General features: G+C 48.3%; 1 protein-coding gene across 5 annotated transcripts in view; it reads right to left on the bottom strand.

Annotated features, from left to right (window-relative positions):
- Positions 1-21,820, bottom strand: part of KCNMA1 (potassium calcium-activated channel subfamily M alpha 1) — a 734,126-nt gene that overhangs the window by 666,975 nt on the left and 45,331 nt on the right. The gene's annotated exons all lie outside the window — the stretch shown is intronic.

Below are 21,820 nucleotides of genomic sequence, written 5' to 3'. Positions count from 1 at the left end.
AGAGACTGCCCATAAGCCAGGGAAATGTCCAACATATTTAACAGCAGGTAAGGCAGGACCATGAACATCAGGATGGACAAGGGCCTAGGCTGAAGCCCCTCTCGGTGCCAAACCTTGAGTCATTAATAGCTGCCTCCTGAGAAGGTCCAGAGGCTTTCAGGGCAAAAGCCAGAATGACAAAGATACTCACACAACTTAGCACAAAGGCCATTTTATTTCATGTTTAAAATGTGATTTTATTTGAGAATAGTTGACACACAATGTTACAGTAGTTCCATGTGTGAAACACAGTGGTCCAGCTTCTCTGTGTGTGAGGCTGTGCTCACCACAAGGGTAGCTACCACCTGTCCCCACATAAAACTACTACAACACTGACCGTATTTGACTATGGCTATTTAACCAGAAGGGAAGTTTTTAATTATGTTATCACTTTTCACTACTACAAACAGCCCAGATAAAAGAGAACTAAAGTTCTTACTGGAATCTTTGAATCTTTGAATTGTCAATTACAGGCTTGGGGATGATTCAATCCCCGACTTTGACTGATGGGGAAACCAGGGCTGCTATGTGAAGTGTCATGCCCAAGGTCACACAGCTAGTAAGTGACAGGGTCCAGATGAAAACCTAGGGCTCCTGAACCGGAGCTTTCAGGGTTTGTCTATGGTGGCTTGTCCTTTCTCCATCCATGCTGACTCTGCTCAATACATACTCACTAACACACATGTCATGAGCCCAGCCCACAGCTGACAGGGCACACCCTGACAACCCCGGGATCCTAAGACACAGGCTCGGCTGCCCAAATTTCCACCAGTGATGATGCCAGTCTCATGCATATGTAGATTTTTTGAGTAAGCACCTGAATTCTGTGTGACTGATTTCAGTACCCATTGGAGGCGGCTTCTAAATTTAGAATGAACATCCCAGGCAGTCTACTGCACGAATGTATACTTCCTCAGAAGACGTCAGAAACAGTAAAGTTGACATACATAAAACAGTTTCTTCATACCTTAATAATACTGAACGGTAAAAATAAAGTATCTCCAACAAACAACGCTTTAACCACAATGCCCTTCAAAATTAACCACAGCAGTCAAGGACTATCTAGATTTGTTTTTAATGAAAAGCCACAAGAGTCCCCATCCTTACTCTCACTTGCCAGTACAGTTCCCCAGGCCTGGCAGCCATCACCACATACCTGCCACTATCCAATCTAGAGCTTTAGTAATTGATCATCTGGCATACCAACCTGCACATTCTGTGACAACACCACCTTTGCAGGAGCTGAAGAGCCTGTTCATTTTAATCACCACCCCCTTTGTCTATTCTGATTCGTTGCTTATATTCAATTACGTGGCTCCCCTGGCCTCTGCATATTCAGGAGAGGGAGGGGCCGGGACAGGGAGGGGCCTTTCATTGAAAACATCTTAACCATGTAGACCCTGCAAAGCAACATTGCAGAGGGACCCAGAGTCCACGTTGACATGCAACCTTCCATCAAAACACCTTCTCGTCCCTTACCAGAACAGATGGGGAAAAAAAATTACTCTTATGCCCTGAAATTTTCCATTCTTGATCTCAGCCCAAAGGTGACTCTTTTATTTTTAAACTTAAGCAAAAAAAAAAAAAAAAAAAAAGTTCAACTATTTTTGATTTATGCCTGGGCTAAAGAAACACACTTTGTTCTTGTTAAAGCAAGGTAAGATTTTTTTTAACACCTAAGTAGCTCAAACAACTGAGCTTCAAATGCCCAAGCATCCCAACTAGCTAGTGTTCACAGTGATAGCACGTTTGCTATAATTGCAAAGCCAAAAATCAATAGCCAGCGTAACAGGGAGCTGGGATTCCACTTTCTGTATACCTTGTCCCCAGTTCTACTAAATGCTTTAAGAATGATGTAGAATTCTGAAATATTTTAGCTCTGAAGCTCTTCCTAGATGATAAGGGATAGGTCACCTGAAATATTTTAGTTCTGAAGCTCTTCCTGGATGATAAGGGATAGGTCACCTGACTGCCTCTGTCCCCAGACCTTGCTCCCCTGCCCTCTTCCCATCCATCCTATCCACTGTAGCCCCCTCCCACACTGTTCCTTCTCCTCGCATTCCATCCAGCTACTCCCATCTCCATGGAGGAAGAGGAAGGTAGAACACCTGCATGAGAAGCATTAGGGGAACAAACCACCCTTTATCCAACCAGCCCCATAACCCCATGTACCTTCCCTCTCCTTGATGAATCCCCTGGATTTCAGCCACAAGATTCTTCTCTCTACTCTCTCATTCTACCCTAACATACCCAACTACAGGCCCAGGGGAGAGCCCACAGTGATGGGGTTGCCTCCATCTACTCTTCCGTTGGAGGCGGGGGAGGGTTGCTATGTGCCACGCACTTGGCAAGACCCTAGGGCCGAGTCCTGCCTCTGCCACTTATTAACTGTGTGCCTGTGAGCAAGTCGCATCCACTCTGCAAACCGGCCCTGATCACATCTGTCCTGCCTGCCCCATAGTGTCGTTATGAGAATCTCGGGGAATCACGGAAGTGGGCGCACTTTGGACTCAGGCCTCGACATAAACGTGTATTCCTATCAATAGAAACATAGTGCAGTAGAGTGTGGTATGTTCCTTTAGAATAAAGTCCAACAGATACTGACATTAAGTGAAAAACACCAGGCAGAAAACAAGGCACTAAAAGAGAAGAACACAGACTGGGATCTATAGGGCTCCTGCTAAGGGCAAGTTCACAGTGACAAGCCATCAGTGAAGGGTTCCTGGAAGAGGAGCCTTTCTACCAAACCTGGAGTGGCTCTCACCACGCTGATCAAAGACCAACAGCTCTTCAAGGGCAGGGCACCTCTCTCATATGTCTCAGTTTTCCCAGCCTCTCCCTGGCACTAAGTCACTTCATAGTAGATGGGTGTTGAGTGAAGGGAAGCCTGAACGAACCAGGAACTCGGACACCTGGGAGGAGGAGGAGGGAGTCCCAGATAAGAACAGGCAGGTTGTGAAGGCTTGTTCGGGGCACACCGCAGACCAGTTTGGGTGCAGTGAGGCTCACAGAGGGCAGATGAGGAAGGGGAGGTTGGAAAGGCGGGCCGGGGTCTGAGGGCAGAGGCCTCGACCGCGGGGTGCAGGAGGAGGTCAGGCTTCTGAGCACATGGAGGGGCAAAGGGAGTTCAGAGTGATGTCATAAAATCAGTATTTGGGGAGATGACTCCGGCAGCTGCACGCAGGACTGGCTGGGGAAGGGAGCACAGGAGACCTGGTAGAGCAGCCAGGAGGCAACTGCAATAATTCAAGCAGGTGGTGAGAGGGGCCGGCGAGCCACGGCCTCCCCGGCAGAATCACGCTTCTGGCAGCCACCGTCTCTACGACAGCGGGAGCGCCATCAAGGGCAACACTCGGCGACTGTCCCCATTAGACTGCACCTCCAATGTCCACCAGTCCTCCCGCCTGACAGCCGGTGCTGGCTATGCCCGGCACCGGTTTCCTGCAAGTGGCCACCTTCCCCCTCCTGGATCCCGCCAGGGCTGAGCCAGTCCATTTTTAGATGACAGCTCCCATAGTACACTCTCCCTTAAAGGAGATAAACAGGGATGAGGCGGGGTGGGGGGTGGGGGCGCAGGGAGAGAGCTTCCACGGCTGAGCGCACTGTCCCAAAGAGGTATCTTCCCAACGATTTCATAAGGCACTATGTTGACATGACACTGAAGACTACGATAAAAAGGAGGTGGAGAAAAAAGTATGAAAGAAAGGACTGGAGGGTTCAAGCCACATTAAAACCACGATGAGAGGTAAATCCTGCTGGTTAAGAGCTGGGGCGGGAGGTATGGGGTGGGAGTGGGCTCTGATGACAGACTGCCTTGATTCCAGTCCAGCCCCTGCCGCTTCCTAGCCTGTGACCTTGGGAACCTGGACTCTGTGAGTCAGTTTCCCATCTGTAAAATGACGTTAATGATAGCTCCCACCCACTGGGGCAGGAGTGACAACTGAATGGTTGATCAGTACTTGGCGCTGGTCTGTGATTGATAAGTGGGCCAGTAACGCGGCTGATGGGGAGGCGGGGGCGGGTACTGTGCCAGAGGCCGGCTCCCCAGCACAAACTGGCTCTGATTCCCGTGGCTTAGGAGCAAGTCCCCTGCACTGTGATGTCCTGTAGCAGGTGCATCATTGTGAGCTCCCTGCTCTCACCGGAATTCCAGGACGACACGTGCCTCCCCACAACCTGGTTCTCTTATCAGGGGGCACACAGAACAGGCTGACGCCTCTTCCCCATCACAGACCTTCAGACACGGGAAGGCGGCTGCTGTGTCTCCACAAAATAGTCCCTTCCCAAAGATCTTTGTGTTTCTCTCCCCTTTCATTTCTCTTAACATTCACCTGCTGCACAGAGAAGATGAGGCATCAGAGATAGCTAAATAAGAAGAAAATGTTTTTTAGATGGAATAGCAAAAAGGGGGGGGGGGGCTTTGAAAATGATTTGCATCCCATTGGTTCTGGAGGCTTATATGAACGGAATCCCTTCCACAAGAAGCTGCAACCTTCTGGGGAATATCCCCACACCCCACACCCCCAGAGCCCTGCCCCAGAGAAGATGGAGGTTAGCTTCAGGTCCTTCTGATCCCCCAGGGCCCATCTCAGGGTGGCCACCTGAATAGCCCAGCAGCACGAGCACCTCTCGCCATGCATGAATGCTGTGGGAAGCATTTGAAAATAAAGTTTCCAATTACTGCTGGCATTTCTGGAGTGTCCTGCTGCTGGCTGCAGCTGTCCCATGGAAGGCCAGTGACGTCATCTGCAGGCCTGACAGTGCTGAGTTCCAAGGCTGGGCTGGGCCCATGTCACTGGGGAGGGGGAACCTGCCATTTCCTCCTGAAAGCCAGCTCCACTCGGGCTCACTGCTTCCCTTCCTGGGGAGAATTCCATTGTCATGACTTGGATCCACACCAGGAAAGGTCCAGAAGCTATTCCAAGGTCTGGGACAACCCCATTAGACAGTTTCTAAAATCTTAGTATATGCCAAGCATTGTTGTGGGTCCAGGCAAGTCCAGAGGAGACCTACTCCCCAAATTCTCACTGTACTCATTTCACAGAAAGAAAAAAAGAATGAGCTGTGTTCCTCTGCTAGAGAGAAGGAGAAAATACAGAGATAAAAAGGGAAAGGGAAAAAAAGGAGTTGGGTGCCTGGGTGGCTCAGTCAGTTAAGCATCTGACTCTTGATCTCAGCTCAGGTTATGATCTCACAGTACGTGAGTTCAAGCCCTGCAGTCAGGCTCTACACTGGAGGCGCAGAGCCTGCTTGGGATTCTGTGTGTGTGTGTGTGTGTGTCTCTCTCTCTCTCTTTCTCTATCTATCTATCTCTGTCTCTCTCTCTGTCTCAAAATAAATACACTTTTTAAAAAAAGGAGTGAAAGTCAAAGGAGAAGAATGGATATGGAGAAAATGAAGGTGGGAAGCGGAAGAAAGAGGGGGAGAGGATCTGTATGTGAGGCTATTTTTGCCTCTGAGCTCCTCTACAGGTACCTCCCATCCCCCTCCTCCTCCCCACTTGTTCAGGAACTCAGGTCCTGTCCTGTAGAGCTGACCAAGAGGACAGGGTGCACAATGTCTGCAGAGCAATGTAACAGATTGGGCCCAACCCCAAAATAGAGTCCAAGCTCAATGCAAAATTCAGATTTCCCAAGGGTTGGGATTGGATTAACTGGGAATAGGATTTGCAGGCTTTGCCTGACCAAGATCCATATCTGTCGCCATATTAACCACATTCAGGCCCCTCTCAAAGTCAGGACCCCACCATCCACTCCCACCTCAGGATGGGAGGCCTGACCAGAGCCTCGCTACCTGAGACCAGCTCTTCTGACTGGTAGCCTGCCTTGCAGTCATCCTGGTTGCAATTATAATTATTAAATTATAGAACCCCTCCCAAAGGAGAAGGAAATGGGAGAGACTATGTATTCTTCAGAAGCAAGAGAAATAAAGGGAAAAGGGAAATCAAGACCTTTTCAAAAACTACCTAATAGAACCTTCAGAGCAAATCTGTGGAGTCTGATTACATAAGATCAAACTGCATCTGAGAGGTTAAGAAGTAACCCAAGGTTACATAGCCAAAAAATGAAAGCATGCCTGGGTCCCATGTGGTTTTTCTAATACATTATAATGCATTCAGTCCTGCAAAACTGCACATTTTTTAATGTTATCTTTGATGTACCCTTATTCGGAATTGCTATCTTAATGTTTCTAATAAAAATAGCCTGTAAAAGCGCAAGCCTAACACTAAAGATCATATTTTCAATTTCAGCGGTTACATTTTTCATTTCTGGAAGTTCTATTTCTTTTTCTTCAAATGTCTGTACTTTTTTAAATTAGTATAGTGCTTCTTGCTCATTTTTTCCAACAACTTATTTTTATAACATTTGAAATACATTATGTATCCAATTGGTCTTATACGTGAAGCCCTTGGATCCGATTCTTGTATCTGTTTGTGCTCTCACTCATGGTGACTAGTTTCCCTGTTTCATTATTTAAGGGTAAAGCTCATGTCTGAAGGGTTTTACCTACAGGAACTTTTCAATGCTCGAGCTATGAGAATGTCCCTCTAGAGGGAATTTGTCATTTGATTCTGACAGATGCTATGGAGTGTTATCAACCCAAAACGACATCAGGTTAATTTCAAAGCTTGGGGTGTCCTGGGTCATGCAGGTAGTATAAATTCAAACCTGAACCCTCATGAAGGCAGATCTATGACCATAAATTCTCACAGAAAACATTGTTTCACCCTCCCTCAACCAAGCCAAAGGTGAAACAGGTAAAGTCCCCTGTCTGCTCCCTTTGCACTGCCCCTGCTGTCCCCCCACCCCCTCCTAAATGTTTGCTGGATCACCTGCTCCCTGAGGATGTAGCCACCACCACCCCCCCCCCCAAGGTCAGGCTTTATGCAGGAATCTCATTTCCAACTTCCCACCTGGCAAGGGCCCAAGGTCTGGTCTCCTGGGCCTTCATAAAGCCCATGCTTTCAATCCTGGCTTAAAGTCTGACACTCCTTTAGAATGATTCTTTTTAGACATATCAAAGTATCTCTCAGGGCCTGCATCCGTGTCCTCTCCTGTACTTAACTGAAGGCTGGGAATGACTTTCTCTCGTCTCAGGAGCCCACAGTTCCCAGAGCCCTCTAAGGCAGAAGCTTTAAAAACTTTAAAATTTTAAAGCCTTTACTGGGGAAAAAAAAAAAAAAGCAGCCACAGCAAGGTTTTAATGACCTACAACAGCTAATAGTAATGAAGAAAAGTGCATTCCACTGTGAAGTCAGCAGTTTCTATTAAGGGGCATCTGAACTCTTCTAAAGAAGAGAGAACAAAGAAGAAGAACGAAATATTAGAACAGAGTCAAGTAGATGTGAAAGGAATATACAAAGAATGCAGAGACATTCCTGTCTTTTTATTTTGCTTGGTTATTCCTCATCTGTGGCACAGCAAAATAACAGTGACACCTTTTCTGTGCATGCACACACACACACACACACACAACGTGGGCCTTTGTTAAAGCTGGAAATAAGTGCATCATTAGAGACTACAATTCAGTTTTCTAATTTTTTTAATGTTTATTTATTTTTGAGAAAGAGAGAGAGAGCACAAGTGGAGAAGGGTTAGACACGGAATCCAAAGCAGGCTCCAGGCTCTGAGCTGTCAGCACAAAGCCCGATGCAGGGCTCGAACTCATGGACCGTGAGATCATGACCTGAACTGAAGTCAGATGCTTTTTTTTTTTTTTTTTAATTTATTTACTTTTGAGAGAGAGACAGAGACAGAGCACAAGTTGGGAAGGGGCAGAGAGAGAGGGAGGGATACAGAATCTCAAACAGGCTCCAGGCTCTGAGCTGTCAGCACAGAGCCCGATGCAGGGCTCGAACTCACAGACTATGAGATGATGACCTGAGTTGAAGTCGGACGCTTAACCGACTGAGCCACCCAGCTGCCTCTACAATTCAATTTTCTAAAGAAACCAGACCACACAAAACCCCTGATATAGGTACAGACCACAACAGTTCTCACTGTCAAACCCTTCACCTACATCATCCCCACAAAAAAAAACCTCTGTTGTTCACAGGTTGCTGACAACTCTCTAATAACTAGTCTTCCCCACTTTCCTCCATCTACCACTCTTTCCTCTCAAAAGACATCCACTGACTAAATCAATAACACACTCACACGCACACACTTCAATTTTTATCTGCAGGTCCAAAACCCCTTACTCAAAACTGTGGAGCCAGATGTGTTTTAGAATTCCAACTGGTTCAGATTTCGAAAATTAATTAGGTGAATCTATGGGGTTTGGGCCACAAATCACTGTCACACACACTACAGTTTCTTCAGGGACACTCACATATGATTCTCCAGACTAAGCTAGATGAATCAAGACCATCAGCAGCCTCACATAAGTTTGGGGAAGGATTGCCTCCCTCCCCAATGAGTTAGGTGAAAACCCTCACTTTCTGGAGCTTTAGGGTTTTTGGAATTATAAGCAAGGGGTTGTGGACTCAGATCAATGAGTTCTCTCTCAAAATCCCTCACACTTAGATCCCCAGTACAAAAGTCCTTAGGACTCAGTTGCAAAATCCATGTTCTGGTTCTCAGAAGAGGAAGAACAAAAGAACAGTGACCAGAAGAGAAAGCATTGAGATGGGTGATGGCCAGAGAGAGCCTGGCCAGGCCCGGAAGCCACAGCTTTGTAGGCATAAAACCACAGAACATGTCATGAAATGGCCCCAAAAGGTCCCTAGCAAAGTCTCAGGTTCAATAAGTCAAGCTGGGGCAGGGTGGATGGTGGCAATCAATACAGTTGGATTCGAGTCTCAGATTTGCGACTAAGAGACACGCAATGTGAGGCAAAGCTTCAGCCTCCTCCCGGACAATGTTATACACATCATGGGTCATGAGGATCCCATGAGGAATAGTGCCTCGGGCACTTGGTAAGTGCCATATAATTTCGTTTGTAAGATTAAATTATGATTACTTTCTACATACAGTGTTTCCTGACACTTCTGAACCCAGCATTTATTTTTTTTTAATTTTTTTTTTCAACGTTTATTTATTTTTGGGACAGAGAGAGACAGAGCATGAACGGGGGAGGGGCAGAGAGAGAGGGAGACACAGAATCGGAAACAGGCTCCAGGCTCTGAGCCATCAGCCCAGAGCCCGACACGGGGCTCGAACTCCCGGACCGCGAGATCGTGACCTGGCTGAAGTCGGACGCTTAACCGACTGCGCCACCCAGGCGCCCCTGAACCCAGCATTTATGATGCACATTCAGCGTCACCCCGTGATTGGTACAAATGGCTACTTTCAGAGGCCCTAAATGCTGGCCACTGCAGAGCCTGGGTCTGGAGACCATAACCACCACCCTCTTTCCTGCCTCATCTTAGCCCATGGAAGGCTCAGCTCAACCCCTCGATAAATGATGACCAGAACTCTGTATTTGTTACCCAGCCTCCTGGGAGACGGGCAGTGGCATAGCAGAGGGATTACTTTGGGTAAATATTTCTCTAAACGTCATTCTTGCCACCACCGGTGTTCAGGGCGAGGGGGCCAGGCTCCCAACAACCCCCGATTCTAACCCAAGGGAGCCTGGGATGCTGCAGACTTCATTATCTCACAACACAGAGCAAAGGGCCCCACTAAGGGTGAGCTCCAGCATGAAGCACTGGTGGCAGAGGGAGGGCAAGGAGAATTCCTGAACCAGGCTCGAAAGGAGCTAGTGACTGCCTTCCCCGGAACACAGCAGCATATCTTCCTTATAACACTTAGTACTTGGACCTGTGAGCCACTGCATTATAATTCTGCCCCTCAGCCCATAGCAGGTATCCAACCCCACCTCTACAGGCACAGGAATCTCGCTGCACCTTTCTGACAGGTGGAAGCCGCCTCCCGATGCACTTTTCCAGGCCCCAGGGAACTAAATGAAAGGCCGAAGGCACTTTCCTTTACCTGGCAGGCAAACAGGGGTTATTCTACCCAATTCCCCCTGATGTACAGCTGAGAAAACTGAGGTCTATTTTTCCCTGGGGCTAAACCGCTGGTCCTCAACGCTGTCTGCACATTAGAATCACCTGGGGAGCTTGTGACTTTCCCAGTGGCCCTGCCACATGCACGTGCTCGGCGGTGATCCTTTGTTTATCTTCCCGAGTGATTCCACTGTGCAGCCAGCGCTGCGGGCCAGTGCTCTGGCTCCTAGTTATCGATCTCACCCGTGCTTCAGAGCCACCTGGAGGCCTCCACCCCACAGGTCCTGACTCACTGGCTCCGGAGCGCAGCCTGACAATTTCCGTTTCTGACGCCGCTGGTCCAAGGAAAGACCTAGTGCTTCCCTGGTGGTCCAGGGAGAGAAGCGGAACTTCGAGAATCAGTGCGTGAGGCCCAGGGATAGCCTCAGTTTTCTCAGCTGTGGGTTGGGAAGAATGACTCCTGGCTTAAGAAGCTCTGGTCTGGAGCTGAGCTCCCCACATTTCCATACGTACGCCTGGGAAATCTTGCTGAACTCCAGGCCTGGGCTCGGCAGATCTGGGGTAGGACCCACGCTCCAGGTCCTACAACTAAACTGGGAGCAGCGAGCCCAGACCAGCGTGCCTGACTTCCATGTTCTCCCATGCTTCTCACTTCAGGCAGGTTTAGGGCCAGGCAACTCGGCCTTTCCCTAACAGAGATGTGTCTTCCTGAAACTTCCATTCTGACGCCCTTGCCCTGTGACACGGGATAGAGGGAATATGCCTCTCCTCCAGGAGACCCCCTAGGTATCCTGTCCCTCCCTCTGACTCTCAACCTCTCTCCATACAAATCTAACAAACCCCACCCCCTCTTCTCTTCTTCCACTGTCATGGCAAACACCGCTCTCCACTAGCAGAGTGCTTCCTAGGAGCCCACTGTGCGCCATGCCGTGTCTGGGGCATAAGGACAGAGACACAGGAAGAAACAACATCGTAAGAGGGGGTGCCACAGGCCTCAAGAGAAGGGACACTAAGAGCTGGAACCAGAGGACTACAAGGGAAGAAGCCTCAGCCACCCGTCTTGAGGCCAGGACATCTCAGGGCCAGCCCCCTGCCCTCTGAGGCACCGGCCCCATTCTCCAGATAGGACAACATCAGCCTGGAAGGTGCTGCCAGAGGCAGACAAGAAGAAGAGGGTTAACAGTAATGACTTAGGTTGTTTCACAGTTACCACGGGCTTGGCATCGTGTTCTCAAGTGCTCTACACGTCCTATCTCTTTACTCCTGCCAGAACCCCAAGAAATGCTCAGTACCATGGTGTCCCATTTTACAGAGGAGGAACGGAGACAGGATGAGGAGGTAACCTGGCTACCAGGAAGTTAGAGAGCTAAAATTTAATTCCAGGTTGAAAAAGCTTCACTCTTAACTGCCACATCGAAGGCTGGGAGACGCCTTAGACTCAGCACTCTTCCAAGATCAAGTGTTCCTTGAAAGATGGTCACGCAAGGGCAGGTTGCTTTTGGAGCTGTCCTCATGCCATTCCATGCAGTAATAACTAACAATTTCATTTTACTCAAGATTCTAGACTACTCTAAATAATGCATACATATATACAGATTAATTACTTATACATGTTAATATATGGTTATACCGTATAACAGAATATGTCATTGTAATACATAAATATATCTATCAAATGAGTATACATATGTGCACATATCTCTAGTCTTACAACATCCTCATTAGGCAGATACTAAGTTCTCTCTTTTCCAAATGAGAAAGCAAACGAAAAGAGTTCGTGCAACTTTCCCAGGGGCTCACAGCTGTGAAAAGCCAGGATTTGAACCCTGACAGCTTTGTTCCCAAGGCATCCTCTTGATGCCCCACTCCACTGCTCACACTGGCTTCCTCTGACTCAACTACAAATTCAGAGCACAGTTCGAGGCTTCTAGGTGCTCTCTATGCCCACACCATGCCCAGCCCCGACGCCGAATCCTTTGTAGGTGCCTTGATAAATGCCTACTAATGAACAAACAGGTGCCTCCTGCACTATTTATAGCTCCCAGCATGGCCAACTGGCTATAATTAGCACAGCCTCCCTCAGGACCGCGGCTAAATTAAACCGGTGGGATTAGAAGCAACAGCCTCGCACAGCACCTCTGGACACCTCCAGCAAAGAGCACTGGTGCTGCACAGGAGTCCCAGCCAGTGGCCTTTCTCTTGGATGGTGCCTTGATCCAAGGGTTTCCCAATGGCCTCTAGTGGCCTGATCTCAATTCTGGGGGCTGATTTCTCCTGGTACCCCCTAATAAAGTCAAAAGTAGATGAGTAATCCCTCTCTTTGAGGGTCGGGAAGCCAGGATTCTGGTCCTGGCTCTGCCTCTGATCAGCCCAATGGCCAAGAGACTCCACCTGTCTGGCTTTCAGTTTTGCCTCTTGAAATGCAGAGGCCAGGACAGGTCCATTTCTGAAGTCCCTCCGGGGCATTTTGCATATGTCAAGTGGCCACCGCTGGTGCTGTCCTGGGGCTGAGATAGATCCCAGGAGGCTGTAGAGAAGGGCCTAGGGAAGGTGCAGGCCACCCACAAGGGAGGCCTCTGACCTGAGAGCCTGCTGTGACTTCTCAGCACGCCGCGCTGTCAACCTTTTCTTTAATGATCTGTGCAACTGCTCAACCACCATTGTTGCATAAAAGCAGCCACAGAAGATATGTAAATGAATGCACATGGCTACGTTCTAATAAAACTTTATGTATACACATTGAGATTTGAATTTCTCGGAATTTTCATGTGTCAAAAAATAATATCCTTCTTTTGTTTTTTTCCAGCCACTGAAAGATATATAAACCATCCTCAGCTCATGGGCCATACAGACAGACGTGGCCAGCCATGGGGGCGGGGCGGGGGGGCAGTGTTGAAAAGTTTTAGTTAAGCGAATGAGAATGTCATCTGGACCTTGCGTGAAGATGGTGACATCTTCAATCTCTCTCCTGGTTTGTGGAGGATGGGCCAATGGGGGTGTTTTTCCAAAGGCTAAGAGACCCTTCAGGAGGCCCCTGGTATGGGTTAGGTGAAAGATAAAAGAACCCAGCAGAGGAAATGAGACATAAAGGCTCCTCCTGGACAGTAGTCTTTACACTCACCCACTGAGGCTGTGAGGCAGGTGTCCCAGGATCTTTCTTACCAAAATAGTGAGCCACTGCCTTCTATGAATGGCAGTTAAACGTAAACAAGCATGCTGAGTTTGAATCTGGATAACAGCCCTTCATCCTAGCAAAGCAAATCTACACTAATCACTTTAGCTCCCCACATATACCCAGCTAAACTTTACATAAAATGCTGCTAAAAACAAACAAACAAACAAACAAACAAACAAACCTTGATGTCTATAATAATGTTACTGTGCACGTATAGGAAAATGGCCCTTAGGGGCACCTGGCTGGCTCACCCGGTAGAGCATGCGACTCGTGATCTCGGGGTCATGAGTTGAAGCCCCACGATGGGCATAGAGGTTACTTAAAAAAAATTTTTTTAATCTAAAAAACAGAAAAATGCCTTTATTTTTCAGAGAGGCATAGTACAATCTTTGGGATGAAATTCTGTGATGTCAGTGATTGACTTTTTTTAGGAAATAAAAGTGAATACAGGAAAACAGCATCCATTTTTCCCATCGTCCTCCAGCCCACGGCTTGGGGAATCCAGGACACGGCCTGCTCCCCCAGAGGAGACATCTGTGCTCGGCAAAGGTGAAAGTCCTGACCCACAAGCAGGTGAGAGCAGAGGACAAAGCCCAAAATGTTCCTGAAGCTATGCCATTACCGAGAGTCCACGCCCATGCTGCCTTACGGCCCTTTGCCAATGGCCCAAAACGAGGCTGTAAATTTCTGGCATGGCACTTATCAAAGCTGACATTTATCGAACCCTTACCCTGTGGCCTAAGGCTTAAACTTCATGACAAGCCCCAGAGGGACATACTACTATTATCTCCATGTTGCAGATGAGCAAACTGAGGCTTGACGTACAAACCGTGCAGGCCCACAGGTCCCCAGGCTTGGTTTAATGCCCTGATGCCACCACCTTAAAATCCTTAATAATGTTTGAACAAGAGACCTCGAATTTTCGCTTGGCACGGCCCCCCGCAAGTTAGGTAGCCAGTCCTGCTGAAAGTGGCCTAGATCACATGGCTCGCCAGTGAGCCCAGGCCATCAGCCTCCAGCACCGGCCCTCCTAACCACAACACGGTCAGAAATTACATTCATGAAGTGCCTCCTTGATTCCAGGCTCTTAAGAGGCAAAGCCAGGCGAGACACCAGGATTTGTTTGACACCCAAGTTTGGACTTTTAATCCAGGCAGCACAAAGATTCGGTGGCCTGGGCCAATCAGCCTGAGCACAGTTTACCATCTCCTACCACTCTCTCCCTCCTTGGGGAACACAGGGCCGGCCGTCTCCATTTACCACACAGCAGCCTTGGGCTGGTGACGGGCGCTGCATGGGGACTGGCCTCAGAAGAGCCACCCTGCTTTGCCTGGCCCAGCCCTGCTGTCTGGCTCTGACTACAGATGCACGTGCTCCTTGACAGTCAAAGAGGACTTCAAGGGGTGGGAGAGTCAGGACAGAGGCGGTTCTACAAGCAGTTATCAGTTTCCCATAACTAAGCAAGAAAGCCTGCTGTAAAAAAGAGAGTAAAATCTTTCTTAAAAATTCAGCAAACCAGAAGACATGCCCTTGGGATACAGCTTTGAGGTTCCACTTCTCAAACTTTCTAAGGGTTGATAAGATTGGCGATTTCTCCGGCAAGATCAAATGCATGTCACCCCAGCCCCAGTGGGGAAAGATCAGAGTCCAGACGCTGTGACTGACACTGAGCCCAGCTCGGAACTAGTGGGCCAGGGGTCGAATCCCTGGCCCTGACACTCACTGGCTGGTTGGCCTTGGTGAGTCACTTAACCTCCTTGCACCTCGACTTCCTCCTCTATAAAACAAGTAACAATGGGTTATTGCCACACAGGGCTGACATGGGGCATGCACACATTAATGCATGTGAAATAAGAGTGTAACAATTGCTAGCAATTCGTATTCGTAACATCATCTTCCAGCTGGAATTTAAGACCCGGAAGAAATGCTCACACATCAGGAAGCAGCCTCTGCTAAGTCTCTCACCTCCGGAATCTCTAAGACAAACAAGCAGTATTGGCCTCTCTTGACCAACTGCAAGGAAGCGCCTGTCCCCAGCAGCTCCCAGAGCCATGCCCCCCTGGGGGCCTTCCTGACCTGAGCAGTTGAGGCCTTGGCAGACACCCAGGTGTTTGGTTCCATATTAGCTTCCAGATGAAACTTTCAGCCGACTTTATTTAAGAGATATGTGACTGCTTAGCTATGGGCATGGACCCAAAGCATAGGGCAAGCAGCCAGCAAGGGAGGCCCCACTTCCTGTGTGATTTGTCTGCACCCATAACCAGCCACCGACCGGCCCCATGTGCCAATTTGCAGGGCAAAGCTGACTCGGGCGAGGTGAGATAATTCCAGCATCTCCACCCCTCCTGCTTCAGTCAGCAGCACTGTGGGCCTCCAACCTTCTTTTGGCTACAAATATTGCTCACACGTCCAGGACTGTCATGGCTATTGCATACCTCTGTGCCAAACTCATAAGCAGGGCTGCTTTCGCTGACCTCTGACACTCAGAGCCTGGCCCTTGGGGTTCTGCCCACTCCTCCTTGGTCCTGACCCTTTGCCTCTGCTCCCTGGACTCCCAGGTTGGACATCTTCCAGGTGAGACCCATCCCGGCCCTGACCACAGCTAATTCCACTCTGAGCAACTGAAGATCATCAGAAATCAGGTCAATGTATCACTGGCCCAGTTTCACAGAAAGATGGATGGGGAGAGAAATGGCTACTGGAATCCAGGTCCTGGCAAACACAGGCTTGACAGAGCCTGGGCGGGAATCATTTCTCACACAGGGGCACCAGTTCAGGAGACGATACGTCCAGGGACTGGTCTAACACCTGGGAGAGTCTAATCGCAAGAAGAAATGATTGGAAAACATTTAGCCCTTGGAGCCTATGCTGCTACAGTTTTCTGAGACCTGAAATCTGAGTAACATGACAATCAGCTTCATGACAAAAAGTCCATCCTTGAGGGAAACTCGTCCACCCTTCTCCGATCAGTGACCTAACTTTCCATACAGGCAGAGCAGGGTCAAAGTTTGTCCTGGGTTTGGGGTAACGCCTTTGGTTCTGTGGCAGAAGAAAGGAGAAGATGGGGTGTTGACTCCTTATGGCTTTGGGGCTTTCCCCGAGACCGCCCATCCTTTCACCCACCTTTCACACTCAGCCTCAGTGCTGGCTCAGGAGGAAAGACTGTCACGTCCAGACTCACTTCCTAAAGGCCTGGTCCCCAGCCCCAAGCCCTGATCATGCCCAGGCAGGAGACACTAAGGAGGAATAGCCATACATTCACTTAAAAGGAATTTTCCATTTCTGAAAAGTAAAATCTCATTCATAAATGATGCAATTTCGGGGGTCTGAGGTGGGGGGGGGGGGGGGGATTACCCTCCGTCTCCTTCATATGTCATGCTTTATCATACCTTATCCAGGACCTGACCTGGTGACGATTTGCTGACTCCTTCAGTTGCTTAGTCCAGTTACCAAAATTTAGAGAGCAGGACTTGGGTACCCTGCTAGTCAGCAACTCAGGGTCAGAGAAACTCTGTCAGGCCACAGTCCTGGCTGCTTGCTAAGCCCCCACTCCCTTGGGTCAGGCCTTGGTCTTACCACCCACCCAGTTCTTCCCTGACAACAATCACCAAGAGCCCAACATACAGATAAGAGCACTAGCCTGTGAGCAACCCTTATCTGTCTCGCTAGCCACAGAATGTGGTACGTTGAAGTTGTTCAATACGTGTTTTTAGCCAAGGAAATGCTCCTTGGAATCCAGGCCATGGGTCGTTCAGTCCCAGGCTCTATCTCTGATACAGACACCAAACGGTGAGCTGGGGGACAGCCTGGTCATCTGATATCCTCTGGGAGGCCCAAGGTCCAACCCAATCCTTCAGACCCTGAGAAGTCCCGCAGCCGAGCCAGCATTCACCGGTACCCACCGCCCGCACCCCACCTCCCAGGTCACCTCCAGCTTCCTAGACGCACCCCACACTCCCGCCCGGGGGACACCACTTTCTCCCCCGGCCACTCACCCACTGCGGCACTTGGCTCACGCTCTTCTCTCACCCTGAAGTGCCCTCCCTCGCCTTCTCTAGACTGTCCCTCAAAACCCAGAAGATGTGATCACTCCCGTCCTGAAGCCCCCACAACAAATCTTGAGTGCTCAGACCACAGGCCAACAGTTGGCTGGATGAGCGGGTTGAGGGGTGAGATGTACCCCTGCTCACAACCTGCATGCGCGTGGCTGGGGGAGGGGGCAGAGAGGTGGCTCCCTGCCGCGCAGGGTGAAAGTGACTGTGTGTGGTGCCACAGCCAAGAGCACGAGCTCCAGGGTCCAACCAGCAGGTGGGAGTTTCTGCTCCCTGACATACTAACTGCACACGCTTCAGGCGAATCACTTAACTACATGCATCTCGGTTTCCTCTTCCAGAATTTGAAAACGATGATGACTCCTACTTCATTGAGCTGCGCTCATGATTAAACGAGTTACTATAACTGAAGATGATTATTACACTCAACAATCTCTTACTGTAAGGAGTGAAGATAAGCACAAGGAATATTGCTTGGTTTTGTACCAAGCTCTTACCTGATTCCCTTCACCGGATGGAAGCTCCATTGATGAGAGAAGGCTCTGAAAAAGGTGCATTAACCTGCCGTGAACGAGCTCCACACCTTATCGCCTTCCTCCATTCCCTTTACCTCTCCCATCTCTCTTTGTTTGTAAAATATATAGTCTTCAAGGGTAAGCTCCATGTCTCCTCCGTAAGTAGGCTTACGTGCTTCGTGAGTCCCCAAGTGAACAGCTTCCCTGCCCTGTTTTGGGATCTCCTTGGCAATCAGGAATGCAGGTCCTCACCTGCATTTAGTTACGGCCTTCTTTGCAGGGGTGCCGTGTCCTCCCACCAGTCCGCAAGCTCCGTCAGGAGAAGACTGAGTTCACTCATGCTTTCATTCTCCAGTGCCAAGCCTCTAGTGACAGAATAATTACAGCAGCGCTATTTCTGTGGGGGGGAGCACACCCAAACTCCCTTCTGAGGCCTCTTTCTCATAAGCACATAGGCCAGAATGGCCTTCTGGAACCTCATTTTTATCAGAAATAGAAGCCAATTTGACCCACCACGCTTAATATCACAATGAAATTGGACGTCCAAACCAAACAATGTATTTACAACACATGCCTTCTATCCTCTATATAGCAAAGGGCCCCAATTTAATCTGACGTTGTAGGTAACACTGTCCATTTCCAAATCTGAAACCAGCTGGTTTCACAGTCATCGCTGCTGAGAGACAACGCCAGATCTATCTTCATTTGTTACACAGGACCACACAATCCCTCTACTGAGCTAGTCCCACCCATGCTCTTGACTCTGGGGACAACGGAGGAAAACTGATTCTAGCAGGTAGACAGAGGCTGCACTGCCTCATGTCTGACAGCCTCTCCTCGTGCTCCATGGGAGAACGCTCTGGATCCTGTGCGGGCCACCTCCCACTGTCCACATTCGTGGTCAACGAGTCCAGTTTGGGATAGGTAACAGTTTTTGCTCCATTTCGGGAACAAACAGAGGTGCAGTCATCAATTAAATGATTAGAGTTCTCACAGTAGATAGTAAATGTTATTGTTTATTAAAAAGCTAATAATCCATTCAATTTTTACATTATGCAAGAAGCCTCTAATATAATAAATTGGAATAATTAGGCCTAATATTAATGAATTAGTGAAATCATGAGGGAGGAGAGGAGTAAGTTCTAGAACCTACGTTTTTTCCCCCGTATACAACGTGCTGCTAATGAAACAAGAGAGAGAAGTTTTTATTCTTCAAATAACTGGAGCACTTATTTGCCAAAGCCAAGGTTCCCATTTAGGCTTAGATGGCTGAAAATTTCTAAGAAAACACAGAGAATTTTCCTAAATCAGCCCTCACTACTAACCTACCTCCGTTTTTATGTTATCTCTTCCCTTTGTTATTTTATCTCTTTCCATTACAGACTAAGAATTTTCTACTCCAGTTAGGGAGTGCCCTGACCAGAACCCAGGCTGACAACCTTGATGGGTGGTCTACTCACCATTCTCTTTTCCCCACTCAGTAAATGCATCAATTCAATGATGGTATACTCGTGTTCTGAATAACCTCGCACAATGGTTCTAAACAAAGCGCTGCTTGAAATTATTTCTTCTGAAAGACAATCTTCCCACCGTGTAACAGGATAAAAGACACGAAGCCCAAGCACAGTGTCTGCCCAGAGACAACACCAAGCTGGTACCATCACACCCTGAAGAAGGCAAGGAGCCCCTTCCGAGGCCGCAGAGTACAGGCTTGTTGTGTAAACAGGCGATATAACTCACTAGGCAGAGATGAAACACTGCACTTCTCTCTGAGCATGTTCAATGGGAACGCCAAACTCATTATACAAGCTAAACATCTTCTACATTCCCAGGTATCCAAACAAACTTCTCCCCGGCAGCATGCACTTCTTACAGCTTTGCATTATTGGGATAAACCAAAGGCGAAGGAAAAAGGAGCCTTTTTGCATAAGCCCAGAGACATCAGAGTAAAGAAAAGAGTTCTGGAGAAGCACAGGATATCTGCGTGGTGAGCGTTTCTCAGGGGGGTGTGACTTTCTATGTCTAGAGCTGGAGGACGTCTTTAGCAGAAAGGCATGAGTCGGACTTGCTCCCGATAATAATCCCTTGCCTCACAGATCCTGTTTTGCTTTCCCGGGCACTGTCATATCTTGTACCGATCAATGAGCAAACATTTTCTGAGCGCTTACCAGATGCAGGAGCTAATCTCACCCATCAAGCATCTCACAGACTTAATCTTCATGTATATGTGTGTTACTCTGAAAAAAATGATCTGCCCTCAAGATGTTTCCAGTTTATTGGAAGAGATAAGAAGAGTCTCATAAAAAGATAAATACTACTGCAAAGTACCTTGTTTTTACTTAATGTTCCTCAAACTTTGGTCAAAATCAGAACCACATGAGCTTGTTAAAAACCAAAGAGACCCGGCCCCATCCTTGGAGATTCTACTTCCATGGGTCTGGGGTCTAAGTTTCTGGTGTTTTGTTTTTTTTTAACAAGTCTCCATGAGGATTAAAAAATAGCAACCAAAACACTACCCTGAGTAGCAAATGAGACAGTCACTCATGTTGGCCAAGGTCCAAAGACTCCAGCAAGGTCAGACACAAGGGGGACCCACAAGGGCAGGCAGCAGAGAAGCAGGAAAAGTAAAGATCAGGGTGGGACGCAGGGTCCCAGGCAATATGTAGGAGACACCATGCAGAAGATTCTGGATGCAAAAATAGGTTGCACTGGAGAAGTGAAAGACAGGTAAGTAGTGGCCAAAATAAGGAGGGTGGTGAATGACAGGCCAAGTGCATACCATAGCCTGTAGGCAAGAGGGAGCCACAGAGAATGGTGAGTGGCAGGGGAGCCACCGAGATTCAGAAAGAGAAATCCAGTGCCAAGCTGGTTTAGAATGATCAGGAACACAAGAATCTAGGCCTGAGGTTCTATTAAGATATTTCAGTATCCTGTTCTAACCTCACCACATATTGATGGAGGCAGACAATACTATCATCTTTCTATAGAAAAAAACTGTGTCACAGAGAGGTCCAACAGAGGGGATGAAAGCTAGGGAAGCCAGGACAGCCAGGTGGTGGCTCCGGCCCCACACACTTAATCTCTGACAACTGGGCCCATTGCACTTTGAGTCTGGCCAACATATATTTATGAAGCGCTTACTATAAGCAAGAAATGGAAGATGCACAGATAAATGAAACTCCTCTCCTGCCCTTAAAGAATTCACCTTCTATTGCCTCAGCTGGCAAACTTCTTCTGTAAAGGGCCAGATGGTCAATATTTTAGGTCATTTAGGCCATTTGGTCTCTGTAACAACTGCTCAGCTCTGCCACGGTAATGCAAAAGCGGCCATGGCCGATAGATAAACAAATGGGCACAGCTGTGTTCCAATAAAATTTTATTTACAAAAACAGGCAGTGGGCCAGATCGGATCCTGCAGCCTGTAATTTGCTGATTCTTTATCTAGAGGGTCAAACAAACCCACACATGACTACTTATAAAACAAGAGAGATGTGTTACAGATAGAACAACTTGGGAACGGAAAGGAACGAGAGAGCAATTTGGTGTGGCCTGAGACGGTTGAGGAGGTGACATCTGAGTAGGGCGAGTCACTTAGCCTCTGAAGGTCTCAGTTAAAATGAAGGGGTTGAACCAGAAGCTCACCGATGTCCCTCTCGTTCCAACGTTGTGTGACTTGAATGACACACTGCCCCCCTGCCCGGGGTCTTCCAACCTCGCAAACAATGCCCGGCTTCTCCCAAGCTTGCTAATCCCTCCCGGCTCCCCTCTAACACCGATTATGGAAGGCCACTTAAAGGAATAAAAACTTCTAAATGAACCTGGAAGTTTAAGCACCTATGCACACGTGTAAATATTCCTACCACCGCCATGTGTTAAGTCCAAACATAATTCAATTATCTATCTCCCGAAAGGTTTCGTCTCTCCATCAGAGAAGGTCTCTCTCCTGAAAAGAATCCGTCCCCAGCAGATACTCCAGTGAGACTCAGATGTTCGACTTGACCAAATGCTGCCCTCAAGAAGAACATGGAGCCAGGAAGAAAGCAAGGGTGGCCACATACCTCATCTGCCCCCGCTGAGCTGGTGCCAGACA

The sequence above is a fragment of the Lynx canadensis genome, chromosome D2 (assembly GCF_007474595.2).
Source record: "Lynx canadensis isolate LIC74 chromosome D2, mLynCan4.pri.v2, whole genome shotgun sequence".
Lineage (NCBI taxonomy): Eukaryota > Metazoa > Chordata > Mammalia > Carnivora > Felidae > Lynx > Lynx canadensis.
The sequence above is the reverse complement of the archived record's forward strand: the minus strand, read 5'-3'. Positions and strand labels throughout refer to the sequence as shown.